General features: G+C 46.6%; 1 protein-coding gene across 1 annotated transcript in view; it reads right to left on the bottom strand.

Annotated features, from left to right (window-relative positions):
- Window positions 1–12,462, bottom strand: part of eva1ba (eva-1 homolog Ba (C. elegans)) — a 123,797-nt gene extending 111,335 nt beyond the window's left edge. Inside the window, exon 1 of the mRNA XM_070899227.1 lies at window positions 12,389–12,462. The gene's annotated coding sequence lies outside the window, so the exon portion shown is untranslated. The remainder of the gene's footprint in view (window positions 1–12,388) is intronic.
- Between the last annotated feature and the right edge of the window lie 2,317 nt (window positions 12,463–14,779).

The following is a 14,779-nucleotide window of genomic DNA, read 5'->3' as shown; positions in this document are numbered from 1 at the left end:
CCTTGTAAATCTTCTCTAACCTCTCCAGTGCCTCTATATCTTGTTTACAATATGGCGACCAGCTCTGTATACTGTAAATATTTTTGATCTTGGTGTTCCCCTGACCATGCTGGCTAGGAAATGCGGGCGATCATTCCAGCAAGGATCAGGGGATAATAATAGCCCAGAGGTACTACATTCAATTGTAATGCCCCAACTGCTGCTCAGGCTGAAATCAGAGGCAAGTGTGCTGCTGACTGAGCCACAGCTATCACCATTGAACCATAGAAAATTATGGCTCAGAGGAGGCCATTCGGCCCATCGTGTCCGTGCCGGTTGAAAAAGAGCTACCCAGCCTAATCCCACCTTCCAGCACTAAGTCCGTAGCCCTGTAGGTCACGGCTCTTTGTGCACATCCAAGTACTTTTTATACGTGATGAGGGATTCTGCCTCGACCACCCTTTCAGGCAGTGCATGTAAGAGCATGTAGGTGTGCTGCCTGAGATTTCCTGTCAATTGAAGATACTGACGGAGAATGGCAGGCAGCATTGCCACAATTTTCTGTCAGCTCTGATGGCGGACAAGGTACCTCGTCATTGACAATGAACCAATTATTTTTAGTCTTGGTGGTATCCTGCCCTATGAGCCTTGGCCCTTCACATTGAGTTCTCAAGCAAAGGCAAGTGGGTCCACTTCGGTAGTTTTTGGTGGTCGCATGCCCATTCCGGCAGGGAAAGTGCCAAGCCATTTTAGGAGCAGGAGTAGGCCATTGGGCCGCTCGAGCCTGCTCCGTCATTCAATGAGATCATGGCTGACTTACCTCAACTCCACTTTCCTGCACTATCCCCATATCCCTTGATTCCCTTAATACCCAAAACTCTATCGCTCTCTGTCTTGAATATACTCAAAGACTGAGCCTCCACAGCCCTCTGGGGTAGAGAATTCCAAAGATTCACCACCCTCTGAGTGAAGAAGTGTCTCCTCATCTAGTCCTAAATGGCCGACCCCTTATCCTGAGACTGTGACCCCTGGTTCTAGGCTCACTTGCATCCACCCCTTCAAGCCCTGTAAGAATTTTGTGTGTTTCCATGAGATCACCTCTCATTCTCCTAACCTCTAGAGAATATAGAGAATTTGGGGAGGCCTGTGCCTTGTTTAGGTGCACACAGCCTGCGAGCTGTGGGAGCTGAATGCACCTAATTCTGGCCAGCACAGAATTGCCCGGGCTGCAGCAAGATAAGTCTTGGGCAAGATGGGGTGGGGGGGGGGGGAGAGGGGCGGGAAGGGAGAGGGGTGTGATGGGAGAGGGGTGGGGGTTGAGAGGGGCGGGGGGAGAGAGATGCGGGGGGGAGAGGGGTGGGGGAGAGGGGTGGGGGGAGAGGGGTTGGGGGAGGGAGAGGGATGGGGGGAAGAGATGGGCGGGGGGGAGAGATGGGCGGGGGGGGAGAGATGGGCGGGGGGGAGAGAAGCCGGGGGGGAGAGGGGTGGGGGAAGAGGGGTGGGGGGAAGGAGAGGGTTGGGGGGGGAGACTAAGAAAGCAATAAAGAAAGGAAAGATAGATTACGAAAGTAAATATGCGCAAAACATAAAAACAGATAGTAAAAGCTTTTACCGATATATAAAACGGAAAAGAGTGACTAAAGTAAATGTTGGTTCCTTAGAAGATGAGAAGGGGGATTTAATAATGGGAAATGTGGAAATGGCTGAGACCTTAAACAATTATTTTGCTTCGGTCTTCACAGTGGAAGACACAAAAACCATGCCAAAAATTGCTGGTCACGGGAATGTAGGAAGGGAGGACCTTGAGACAATCACTATCACTAGGGGGGTAGTGCTGGACAGGCTAATGGGACTCAAGGTAGACAAGTCCCCTGGTCCTGATGAAATGCATCCCAGGATATTAAAAGAAATGGCAGAAGTTATAGCAGATGCATTCGTTATAATCTTCCAAAATTCTCTGGACTCTGGGGAGGTACCAGCGGATTGGAAAGCAGCTAATGTAACGCCTCTAAAAAAGGGGGTAGACAAAAGGCAGGTAACTATAGGCCGGTTAGTTTAACATCTGTAGTGGGGAAAATGCTTGAAGCTATCATTAAGGAAGAAATAGTGGGGTATCTAGATAGGAACAGTGCAATCAAGCAGACGCAACATGGATTGATGAAGGGAAAATCATGATTAACTAATTTACTGGAATTCTTTGAGGATATAACAAGCATGGTGGATAGAGGTGCACCGATGGATGTGGTGTATTTAGATTTCCAAAAGGCATTCGATAAGGTGCCACACAAAAGGTTACTGCAGAAGATAAAGGTACGCGGAGTCAGAGGAAATGTATTAGCATGGATAGAGAATTGGCTGGCTAACAGAAAGCAGAGAGTCGGGATAAATGGGTCCTTTTCGGGTTGGAAATCGGTGGTTAGTGGTGTGCCACAGGGATCGGTGCTGGGACCACAACTGTTTACAATATACATAGATGACCTGGAAGAGGGGACAGAGTGTAGTGTAACAAAATTTGCAGATGACACAAAGATTAGTGGGAAAGCGGGTTGTGCAGAGGACACAGAGAGGCTGCAAAGAGATTTAGATAGGTTAAGCGAATGGGCTAAGGTTTGGCAGATAGAATACAATGTCGGAAAATGTGAGGTCATCCACCTTGGAAAAAAAAACAGTAAAAGGGAATATTATTTGAATGGGGAGAAATTACAACATGCTGCGGTGCAGAGGGACCTGGGGGTCTTTGTGCATGAATCCCAAAAAGTTAGTTTGCAGGTGCAGCAGGTAATCAGGAAGGCGAATGGAATGTTGGCCTTCATTGCGAGAGGGATGGAGTACAAAAGCAGGGAGGTCCTGCTGCAACTGTACAGGGTATTGGTGAGGCCGCACCTGGAGTACTGCATGCAGTTTTGTTCACCTTACTTAAGGAAGGATATACTAGCCTTGGAGGGGGTACAGAGACGATTCAATAGGCTGATTCCGGAGATGAGGGGGCTACCTTATGATGATAGATTGAATAGACTGGGTCTTTATTCGTTGGAGTTCAGAAGGATGAGGGGTGATCTTATAGAAACATTTAAAATAATGTAAGGGATAGACAAGATAGAGGCAGAGAGGTTGTTTCCACTGGTCGGGGAGACTAGAACTAGGGGGCACAGCCTCAAAATACGGGGGAGTCAATTTAAAACCGAGTTGAGAAGGAATTTCTTCTCCCAGAGGGTTGTGAATCTGTGGAATTCTCTGCCCAAGGAAGCAGTTGAGGCTAGCTCATTGAATGTATTCAAATCACAGATAGATAGATTTTTAACCAATAAGGGAATTAAGGGTTATGGGGAGCAGGCGGGTAAGTGGAGCTGAGTCCACGGCCAGATCAGCCATGATCTTTTTGAATGGCGGAGCAGGCTCGAGGGGCTCGATGGCCTACTCCTGAACCTAGTTCTTATGTTCTTATGTTCTTATGTTCTTATGTTCTTATGTTCTTATGAGAGGGGCGGGTGGGAGACAGGCAGGGGGTAGATGGGCGGTGGGGAAAGGTGTGGGAAGAGAGAGGGGCGGCGGGGGGGAGAGGGGTTGGGGAAGGGAGGAGAGGGACGGGGGGGAGAGATGGGCGGGGGAGAGAGAGGCGGACGGGGGGGAGAGAGGTGGGCGTGGGGGAGAGAGGCGGGTGGGGTGGAGAGAGGGGCGGGGGGGAGAGGCGGGGCGAAAGGGGTGGCGGGAGAGGGGCGGGGGGAAAGGGGCGGGGGGAGAGAGGTGAGGGGGAGAGGGGCCGGGGGGGAATGTCACGATCACGGTGGGTGAGAGATTACAGGATGGTAGTGGGCAGGTTAATTTTGGTGGGGCTCTCCTGGCCATTTAACCCTGGCAAGTTAGAATCGAACCCAAGAATTGGTCTTCACACATGCACAATATGATGAGGGGTGGGGGGGGGGGGGGGCGGGGGGCTGGGGGTGTTGTTTGGGGGTCATTTGACAAGCTCTGCTCCTGACATGCAGGCTCACTAACAGCGAGCATGGGTTGGAAATTCAGAGCGACAATGGGAAACTTGCCGTGCAGAAAATCTCCTCTATATACCAAGACGCTCAACCCTGTGAAACGCAAAGCAACTCTGTGTCCAGTGAATGACACAGAACTGAACACTGTCCTATCTGCTAATTATCTATCAATCTCAGAGCTGGAGCACCTCGCCAATCACATCTGATCGTTCTCATACGGTCATTCACAGTTATCACTGGTTTATCAGATTGTCTGTAACATAATCATTATCTGATTTTCTACCAACAGCTGATTTGACCATTGCGGTAGAAACTCTCTCACTACTAATAAATAGGGACTGCAAAGTTTATATTCCAGTTCTGCATGTTAAAATTCCTTATTGGTTTATATTTAACTATAGAGCCCTAACTAATTGATTAAAAAGACAACACTGGAAGCCTGTTTATAAACCCTATTAATGTTCAATCAGTTGAGGGTTAATATCTTTTACAGAGTGTCTCTGTATGACCTGATTTTTTTCACTTTCTAGTTATATTACCTGTTCTGCCCTCCTGACCACTCGTGTTGATCCTTAAACAGTTCCACAGACACCAGCAGACATCTAATACCTCACCCAAATGACCAACCTTCATGTGTGAGTATTGATAGGCTGCCCAACCATTGGAATAGTCACAGACACAACCAGACACACACACACAGACACACACACACACTCACACTGACACACACACACTAACACACACACACGCACACTGACACACTCACACTGACACTCACAGGCAAACACACTCACAGACACTCACATTCACATTCACAGATACAAACACACACACTCACCAACTCACAGACACACTCACTCTCACAGACACAGTCGCTCTCAAAGACACACACACTCACACACACACTCACAGACACACACTCTCACAGACACAAGCACATACGCACACTCACAGACACTCACTTTCACAAACACACATTCACAGACATAAACACACACACACTCACTCACTCTCACAAACACACATTCACAGACATAAACACACGAAATCAAAGACACACACACATTCACAGACACAAACACACACACATTCACAGACACAAACTCACAGACACATACATACTCATAGACACGCACTCACAGACACACACACATTCACAGACACATTCACAAACACAAACACACACACACACTCACAGACACACACTCACAGAACACACACTCACTCACAGATACATACTCACAGACACCAATTCTCACAGACACTCACACTCAGAGACACACACATTTTCCAGGGTTACCAGGCAGTGGTGAAGTGTGGATTCAATCTGATTTCTGCCCTTCCCAGCCTAGAGGTGCTGAGGCCATTTGTACTGCCAATTTACGTGTTAGTGATAGCACTCTCACTTCTGAGTTGGAAGGTTCAGAGTCCCACTCCAGAGAGTTGAACACAGTGCTGAAGGAGTGCTGCACTGTCGGAGGTGTTGCCTTTCGATTGAGACATTAAACTGAGGCCCTGTCTGCCCTCTCAGGTGGACATAAAAGAGTCCATGGCACTATTTTGAAGAAAAGCAGGGGAGGACACTTCAGTCCTGTTGAATGCACATCCTGTGCCATACGGGAAGTCCAGGATATTCTCATGTCCTGGACAACCACGTGTGCAGGAAGTCTCAATCAGGCGGAGGAGCTTGAACTCTGGGTTTCGGAGCTTGAGCAGTGTCTGCAGAGGCTGAGAGCTTCGTGGATCGCACGTTTCAGGAAGTGGTCACCCCACAGCTTAAGAGTTTGCAGGCAGAGAGTGAATGGGTGACTGCCAGACAGAAGAGAAGGGACAGGCAGGTAATGCATGTTCTGAGTACTGATTCCTCTGGGGACTACAGCCACAGCCAAGTCCATGGCACCATGGGTGGCTCAGCTGTACAGGGGGCAGGAGGAGGAGGAAGGTCAGAAAAGCAACAGAGATAAAGGATTCGACAGTTAGGGGAACAGATAGGCATTGCTGCAGCCGCAGACATGACCCCAGGATGGCATGTTGCCTATCTGGTGCCAGGGTCATGGATGTCACCGAGCGGCTGCAGGACATTCTGAGGGGAGAGGGTTAACAGCCAGAGGTCATGGTCCATACAGTACCAATGACATTGGTAGAAAGAAAGAAAAAAAAAGAAAGACTTGCATTTATATAGCACTTTCATGACCACCAGATGTCTGAAAGCACTATACAGCCAATGAAGTACTTTTGGAGTGTAGTCACCATGGGTGATCAGAAAGAGAGATGAGATTTTTGCGAGCTAGGATAGAGATTAATAAGCAGGACCTCAAAGGTAGTAATTTCCGGATTGCTCCCAGTGCCATGCGCGAGTGAGTACAGAAATAGGAGGATAGAGCAGATGAACATGTGGCTGGAGAGATGGTGCAGGAGGGAGGGCTTTAGATTCCTGAGGCATTAGGACTCGTTCTGGGCGAGGTGGGACCTGTACAAGTGGGACGGATTGCACCTCAACAGGACCAATATCCTCGGGGGAAAGTTTGCTAGTGCTGTTGGGGAGGATTTAAACTGGCTTGGCAGGGGATGGGAACCTGAGAGTACATTCAGAAGGGAGAGAAGCAGAACTTATAATGGTATATACTTCAATGCAAGGGGTCTAGTGAATAGGTCAGATAAGCTGAGGGCACAGATAGACACATGGGAGTATGATATTATAGCTATTACTGAAACATGGCTGAAAGAAGGGCAGGAATGGCAGCTTAACATTCCTGGTTGCAGGGTTTTCAGACGAGATGGAGAGAGAGGGTTAAAAAAATGAGAGGGGGGGGTCGCAATATTGGTTAAAGAAACAATTACAGCTGTGAGGAAGGCTGATATGTTAGAAGGATCATCCAATGAGGCAAAAAAAACAAAATACCAGAAAAGGGGCGATCACACTGCTGGGAGTGTACTACAGACCCTCAGATAGTCAGAGGGAGATAGAAGAGCAAATATGTAGATACATTCTGAGAAGTGCAGAAACAATAGGGAGTAATAGGGGATTTCAACTACCATACATAACATTAACTGGGATAGAATCAGTGTAAAAGGTATAGAGGGAGCAGAATTCTTAAAATGCATTCAGGAGAACATTTTTAGCCAGTACATAGCAAGCCCAACAAGAGAGGGGACAGTTCTGCATTTGGTTTTAGGGAATGAAGCTGGGCAGCTGGAAGGGGAATCAGTGGGAGAGCATTTTGGTGGTTGTGCTTATAATTAAGTTAGATTTAGTGTAGTTATGGGAAAGGATAGGAGTAAAAGTTTTCGATTAGGAAGAGGCTAATTTTATTAAGCTGAGATGTGATTTAGCAACAGCTACATGAGGGTAAATCAGTGTTGGAGCAGTGGGAGGCATTCAAGGAGGAGGTAGTGAGGGTTCAGAGCAAGTATGTTCCCGCAAAGAAAAAGATGAGACTCCCAATTCTAGAGCCCCCTGGATGTCAAGGGTAGGAAAAGGCAAAAAAGGGAAAGCTTATGTCAGATACCGAGAGCTAAGTACTGCAGAGAGCCTACAGGAGTATAGAAAGTGCAGAGGTGACATTAAAAAGGAAATTAGGAAAACAAAGAGAGGGCATGAAAAAATACTGGCAAGTAAAATCAAAGAAAACCCAAAGATGTTTAATGAGTACATAAAGAGCAAGTAGGGCCTATTAAAGACCAGAAAGGAAGCTTGTGTGAGCAGGCGGAAGATGTGAATATGATTCTTAATGAATTCTGTGTGTCTGCCTGCACTGAAGAGAGGGACGCTGCAGACATTGTAGTTAAGGAGGAGGAGTATGAAATATTAAATTAGATAAACATAGTGAGAGAGGAAGTATTAAGGGGTTTAGCACTCTGAAAGTAGATAAATTGCCAGGCCCAGATGAAATATATCAAGGAAGGAAATAGTGAAAGCTCTGACCATCATTTTCCAATCCTCTCTGGCTACAGGTGTGGTGCCAGAGGACTGGAGGACTGCTAACGTTGTACCATTGTCTAAAAAAACAGAAAGGGATAGACCGAGTAATTAGAGGCCAGTCAACCTAACCTCCGTGGTGGGCAAATTGTTGGAAAAAATTCTGAGGGTCAGTATTAATCGTCATTAAGAAAGGTGTGTATTAATCAAGAACAATCAGCATGGATTTATTGAGGGAAGGTCGTGTCTGACTAACTTGATTGAATTTTTTGAGGAGGTAAGAAGGAGGGTCGATGAGGACACGATGTGGTGTATATGGATTTTAGCAAAGCTTTTGATAAGGTCCCACATGGCAGACTGGTCACGAAAGTAAAAGCCCATGGGATCCAGGGCAAAGTGGCAAGTTGGATCCAAAATTGGCTCAGTGGCAGAAAGCAAAGGGTAATGGTCAACGGGTGTTTTTGTGACTGAAGGGCTGTTTCCAGTCGGGTTGAGCAGGGCTCAGTACTAGATCCCCTGCTTTTTGTGGTATATATCAATGATTTAGACTTCAATGTAGGGGGTATGATTAAGAAGTTTGCAGAGAATACAAAAGTTGTCTGTGTGGTTGATAGTGAGGAAGAAAGCTGGAGACTGCAGGAAGATATCAATGAACTGTCAGGTGGGCAGAACAGTAGCAAATGGGATTCAATCAGGTGAAGTGTGAGGTAATGCATTTGGAGAGGGCCAGCAAGACAAGGGAATACACAATAAATGATAGGAACCTGAGAAGTGTAGTGGAAAAGAGGGACCTTGGAGTGCATGTCCACAGATCCCCGAGGTAGCGGGACAAGTAGATAAGATAGTTAAGAAGGCATAAAGGATACTTTTCTTTATTAGCCGAGGCATAGAATATAAGAGCAGGGAGGTTATGCTTGAACTGTATAAAACACTAATTAGACCACACCTAGAGTACTGCGTGCAGTTCTGATCATGATATTACAGGAAAGATGTGATTGCCACTGGAGAGGGTTCAGAGGATTTACGAGGATCTTGCCTGAGCAGGTGAATTTTAGCTATGAGGAAAGATTGGATAGGCTGGGTTTGTTCTCTTTGGAACAGAGGAGGCAGAGAGGAGGCTTAATTGAGGTGTATAAAATTATGAGGGGCCTGGATAGAGTGGAGGAAGTACCTACTTCCCCTACCAGAGAGTTCAATAACCAAAGGGCATAGATTTAAAGTATTGGTAGAAGGATTAGAGGGGAATTCGGGAGAACTTTTTTCACCCAGAGGGTGGTGGGGGTCTGGAACTCACTGCTTGAAAGGGTGGTAGGGGCAGAAACCCTCACCACATTTAAAAAGTACTTGGATACGCACTTGAAGTGCCGAAACCTATAAGGCTATGGACCTGGAAAGTGGGATTAGGCTGGAGAGCTTTTCTTCAGCCAGCACAGACACGATAGGTCAAATGGCCTCCTTCTGTGTCGTAAATTTCTATGAATTCTCCCCAGTATCTTGACCAATATTTAGCACTCACCCAAAATCACAAAAAAAACAGATCATTTGGTCATTTATGTCATTACTGTTTGTGAGACCATGCTGTGCGCAATTTCACTGCTGCATTTCCCACAGTGACTAAACTTCAAAAGTACTTCAGAGGCTGTAAAGTGCTTTGGGATGCCCTGAGGCTATCTCTTTACTACACTGGAATAGATCATTTATAATCTTTACAGCTGTATGGTGGTGAGAGTGAAGCATTCACCACCACCACCCCCCCACCCATTCCACCACCCCCCGAGCTTTGAAATAATTAGATGTTACTTTTGTATTGAAACAGTTTAAATTGCTAAGACAGTGTTGCATAGTTGGCTGTTACGGAGAAGCTGCTTTACATGGTTTCTATGTTAGATAGATAGTCATAAGCAATCTGCAAACCTTATCATCATAGGCAGTCCCTCGGAATCGAGAAAGACTTGCTTCCACTCCAAAAATGAGTTCTTAGGTGACTGAACAGTCCAATACGGGAATTACAGTCTCTGTCACAGGTGGGACAGACAGTCGTTGAGGGAAAGGGTGGGTGGGACTGGTTTGCCGCATGCTCTTCCCGCTGCTTGCGCTTGATTTCTGCATGCTCTCAGCGATGAGACTCGAGGTGCTCAGCGCCCTCCCGGATGCATTTCCTCCACTTAGGGCGATCTTTGGTCAGGGACTCCCAGGTGTCGGTGGGGATGTTGCATTTTATCAAGGAGGCTTTGAGCGTGTCCTCAAATATAATATAACACACAGCTCACAATATCAGGCGTTATAGTGAGGGAACATGGTACATTGGCCGATTTCTCTAAGTATTGTGAGTGGAATAACTATTCACCCTTTGATACCCTTTGCCTTTACTGATTGTGTGTTATACAGTGAGAAGATTGCAAATGACAGGGCATGTATGCTGATTGGTTATAGACTCGTATTATCTCCATGGAAATTACAACGGGAAAACGTGTGTTAATTTTGTGGGTGATCTCATTGAAACATACAAAATTCTTACAGGGCCTGACAGAGTAAATGCAGGGAGGATGTTTCCCCTGGCTGGGGAGTCTAGAACCAGGGGTCACAGTCTCCGAATTAGGACTGAGATAAGGAGAAACTTCTTCAGTCAGAGAGTGGTGAATCTGTGGAATTCTCTACCCCAGAGGGCTGTGGAGGCTCAGTCTTTGAGTATATTCAAGACAGGGATCGATAGATTTTTGGATATTAAGGGATATGGAGATAGTGCAGGAAAGTGGAGTTGAGGTAGAAGATCAGCCATGATCTTATTGAATGGCGGAGCAGGCTCGAGGGGCCGAATGGCCCACTCCTGCTCCTAATTCTTATGTCCTTATGTGTTAAAGTTAAAAATGAGATGGTAGACTTGCCCAAGAGTGATTCCAATGGCGACATTTTGTTTTAGCATTGGCCAGACTGGTGATGAGTCACTTGTGTCTAGTACAAGGTTTTTTTTTAAATTGAGAAAGCAAGGGGATGGAGGGGCTACAGCAATAAATCACCAGAATGATACCGGAGTTTCAAGGGTTAAATTATGAGGACAGGTTGCATAAACATGGCTTGTATCCCCTTTGAGTTTAGAAGGTTGAGGGCTGATCTAATTCAGGTGCTTAAGGTGATAAAGGGATTCGATAGAGTAGATAAAGTCTATTTTCTCTGGTGGGGGGAAATCCCATCAGAGTAGGCCATAATCTTACAATTAGAGCTAGGCCGTTCAGGAGTGAAATCAGGAAGGACTTTACACACGCCGGCAGTGAAAATCTGGAACTCACTGCCCCCAAAAGGCTGTGGATGTTAGATCAATTGCAATTTTTACGACTGAGATCAATAGATTTTTTTTTAGGTAAATGTATCAAGGAATATGGAGCAAAAGAAGCGGGCAAATGGAGTTGAGGTGCCAATCAGGCAGGATATAATAGAATGGCCATGCAGGCCCAAGGGGCTAATTGGCCTCCACCTATGTAACAGGCCTGAGGGGCTGAATGGTCTACTCCTAGTCCTACGTAACAGGCCCAAGAGGCTAATTGGCCTCCTCCTGTTCCTATGTAATAGGCTCGAGGGGCTGAATGGCCTACTCCTGTTCCTATGTAACGGCTTTGAGGGGCTACATGACCTAATCCTGTTCCTATGTAACAGACTCAAGGGGCTGAATGGCCTAATCATGTTTCCTATGTAACAGGCCTGAGGGACTGATTGGCCTAATCCTGTTTCCTTTGTAACAGGCTTGAGGGGCTGAATGGCCTAATCCTGTTCCTATGTAACAAGCTCGAGGGGCTGAATGGCCTACTCCTGTTCCTATGTAACAAGCTCGAGGGGCTGAATGGCCTAATCCTGTTCTTATGTAATAGACTCAAGGGACTGAATGGCCTCATCCTGTTCCTGTGTAACAAGCTCGAGGGGCTGAATGGCCTACTCCTGTTCCTATGTTCCTATGGAAGGTTAAAGCCCAGATGCAGGCCTCCTCCAGAATAAAAGGAAAGGTGAGGTAAATCAGAGTGTTGTGATTAGGTCACGCTGAGCTCGGCTTTTAAAAGCTTTAAGATTGTATGAAAGACTGAGGGAGATAAGGAGTTCCAGTTGTGAGGTTCTGGGAAAGAATAAATTAGGATAGAAAACGGTAAGATGAACCTTAATTAAATGCGGTTTTAAAAAGAGCCCCAAATTCCCGAGGCACCATTCATTCAATTCAACACCATTTGTTGTGGCCTAGTGAGATACCATAGCAACAGTATTTTATGTAACTTGATCTCCATGTGTCACTTCTCCTCAATTCAAAACAAATGTTTGGAGACATTTTCTGTAATTCATGCAAAGCATTTTTAGAACTGAAGTATCGTGCCATCTGTTTCGGGGATCCTATCACAATAACCACACCAATAGTTAGTGAAATCGCTCAAAATTGTTTCCTGATCTGCGATATCCCAAACGAAACCATGCTGTAAGTATCCTAAGACAAATATCCTGAAAGAAATGATAAATGGATACATACTCAGAAATCCCAGTGTGGCTCATGAATTGCAGCTTCACTGTCGATGGAGGACTCGAGTTTTGTGAACCTTCCCGTCTGGCCTTGTGGGTCAAGCCGGAGCTAGCCAGGCAAACAATCCCAATTACAAATAATGGGAATTCCTGAAATTCCTAGGAGTCACAAGGTTAAGCACTCTATTCACTTCAAGTGGTAAGTCAAAGAATGTAGTTGAGGCGGCACAGAAAAATAAAGCCGAGATGTGGCTCTGAGATTAGACCAGATGATTAGGAGGTGGCTCTGGTGCTGACACACTGGGTCCAATAACTGTGGAGGGCACAAGCTGAAACACAAAGCTGATAATTATTGATCAAGATAACACAGACAGCAAAATAACGGCATCAGGTCGCCAGGAGGATACTGGGACGTCCTGACAGTAAGCCCACAGACTGAACACATCCATTCTTGGAAACTGGTCTGGGCCAATACACGCAGCAAGTCAGCAGAGAGTTTCCAATCACTTTATAACGAACAAGCTGATTAAAAGTGCCAGATGGGCCTTTGTCATTTGGACTCATCATAGGCCGTCCCTCGAAACGAGGATGACTTGCTTCCACGTCAAAAAAGGATGGGTTCACAGGTGTTCCAATCAAGGACCTAATATTCCAGATTCTGAACTACATCCTGAAGGGTGGAAGATGCCTGTGCGTGGATTTTTTAATGTGTGGTGGCCATTGTACACCAGCCACCACACGGGCTTGACAGAGCTAGGTCTTGGTCCACTGGCAAGGATCACCCCAGACAACCATGCTCTGCTGCATGGACCGAGTGCTTGCACACATCACAGTGTGGGCTGGCCCGTGCTGCCCCTGGGTCCCTGGCCCCGAACTCACCCCTTTCCTGGGCCCTGATCACGTCCCTCTACAATCTCTCGCCGCTCCTTCGCCCCGACCTCGCCGCTCCTGCTGTACCTGCCCACGCTCCAATCACCGACCTGGACCTTGATGACGTCACTCTTCGCTGCCGTCGCAGCCCATGCTGCTCCCTGGAGTAGTGTGCCTCCACGCTGCTCCTGGGCCGCTGCTCGCCGCTTCTTTCATGGCCCAACCTGCTGCTGGTGTTCTCACAGGGCACAGCTAGCTGAGTGGATCTCTGCTTTCTTCCATCTCCCTTTTTCCTTCGCCTGCTCCTTCTCTTCCCTCTATTTCCCTTTCTCTCTTCTCGCTGCCTGGCGGTGGAACACTCTCTTGCCATGTGTCGGCGGAGAGTGACAGGCAACAAGAGAATCCTATGTTATCCCAGCTTCATCAGCAGTAGTGATAGTCATCTATTAAAGCCACAGGGCCTGTAGTCTAAATAGAGGAGTTTGACAATTGCTTTGAATGCTGGAGCAATCCTGCTGCCACAACGTTCTCGTCCTTTCTCTTACTGGAGCGCACCGCTGAATATGGGAGAGTTAATTGACATGTTCAGAATTCTCACAAGGATTAAATACACAACTTGCAGATTATAAACAGTAGCGTTCTGTGGGAAGTGTTTGGAATGGTCCAGCTACGGTGAGAATAGAGGCAAAAATACGAGAATTGTTCAAAGTAAAATCAGTTGCCTTGATGGCAGGTTTAATGACCCACATCCTTGTTTTCAAATCCCTGCATGGCCTCATCCCTCCCTATCTCTGTAACCTCCTCCAGCCCTTCAACCCTCCGATCTTTGTGCTCCTCCAATTTTGGCCTCTTGCACTTCCCCCGATATTTGTCGCACCACCATCGGCGGCCGTGCCTTCAGCTGCCTAGACTCTAGACTCTAGAATTCCCTCCCTAAACCTCTCTGCCACTCTACTTCTCCCGTCTCCTTTAAGATGCTCGTTAAAACCTACCTCTTTGACCAAGCTTTTGGTCATCTGACCTAACATCTTCCTATGTGGCTCAGTGTCAAATTTTGTTTGATAACACTCCTGTGAAGCGGCTTGGGATGTTTTACTACATTAAAGATGCTATATAAATGCAAGTTGTTGTTGTTGTAATACAGGGATGGGTGTCAATGGGCTGAAGGGTTTTTTCTCATCTCTAACTGTTCTTGTGTACAGCATGTTACACTCCATGCACAATAGCAAAAGACATCATCAGAAGCCTCTTGGTAGACCTTCTTGGGTAACAATGGATATTTCATAGAATCATTACATCATTCGGCCTATCATTTAATTATTATTATTTAAATGGAAAAAGATTGCAAAGTGCCGCAGTACAGCGGGACCGGGGGGTACTTGTGCATGAAACACAAAAGGTACAGCAAGTGATCAGGAAGGCCAATGGTATCTTGGTCTTTATTGCACAGGGGATGGAGTATAAAAGCAGGGATGTCTTGCTACAGCTATACAGGGTATTGGTGAGGCCACACCTGGAATACTGCGTGCAG

This window comes from Pristiophorus japonicus, chromosome 14 (assembly GCF_044704955.1).
Source record: "Pristiophorus japonicus isolate sPriJap1 chromosome 14, sPriJap1.hap1, whole genome shotgun sequence".
Taxonomy (NCBI): Eukaryota; Metazoa; Chordata; class Chondrichthyes; family Pristiophoridae; genus Pristiophorus; species Pristiophorus japonicus.
Note: the sequence above shows the minus strand (reverse complement) of the source record. Positions and strands in the feature narration are given on the sequence as shown.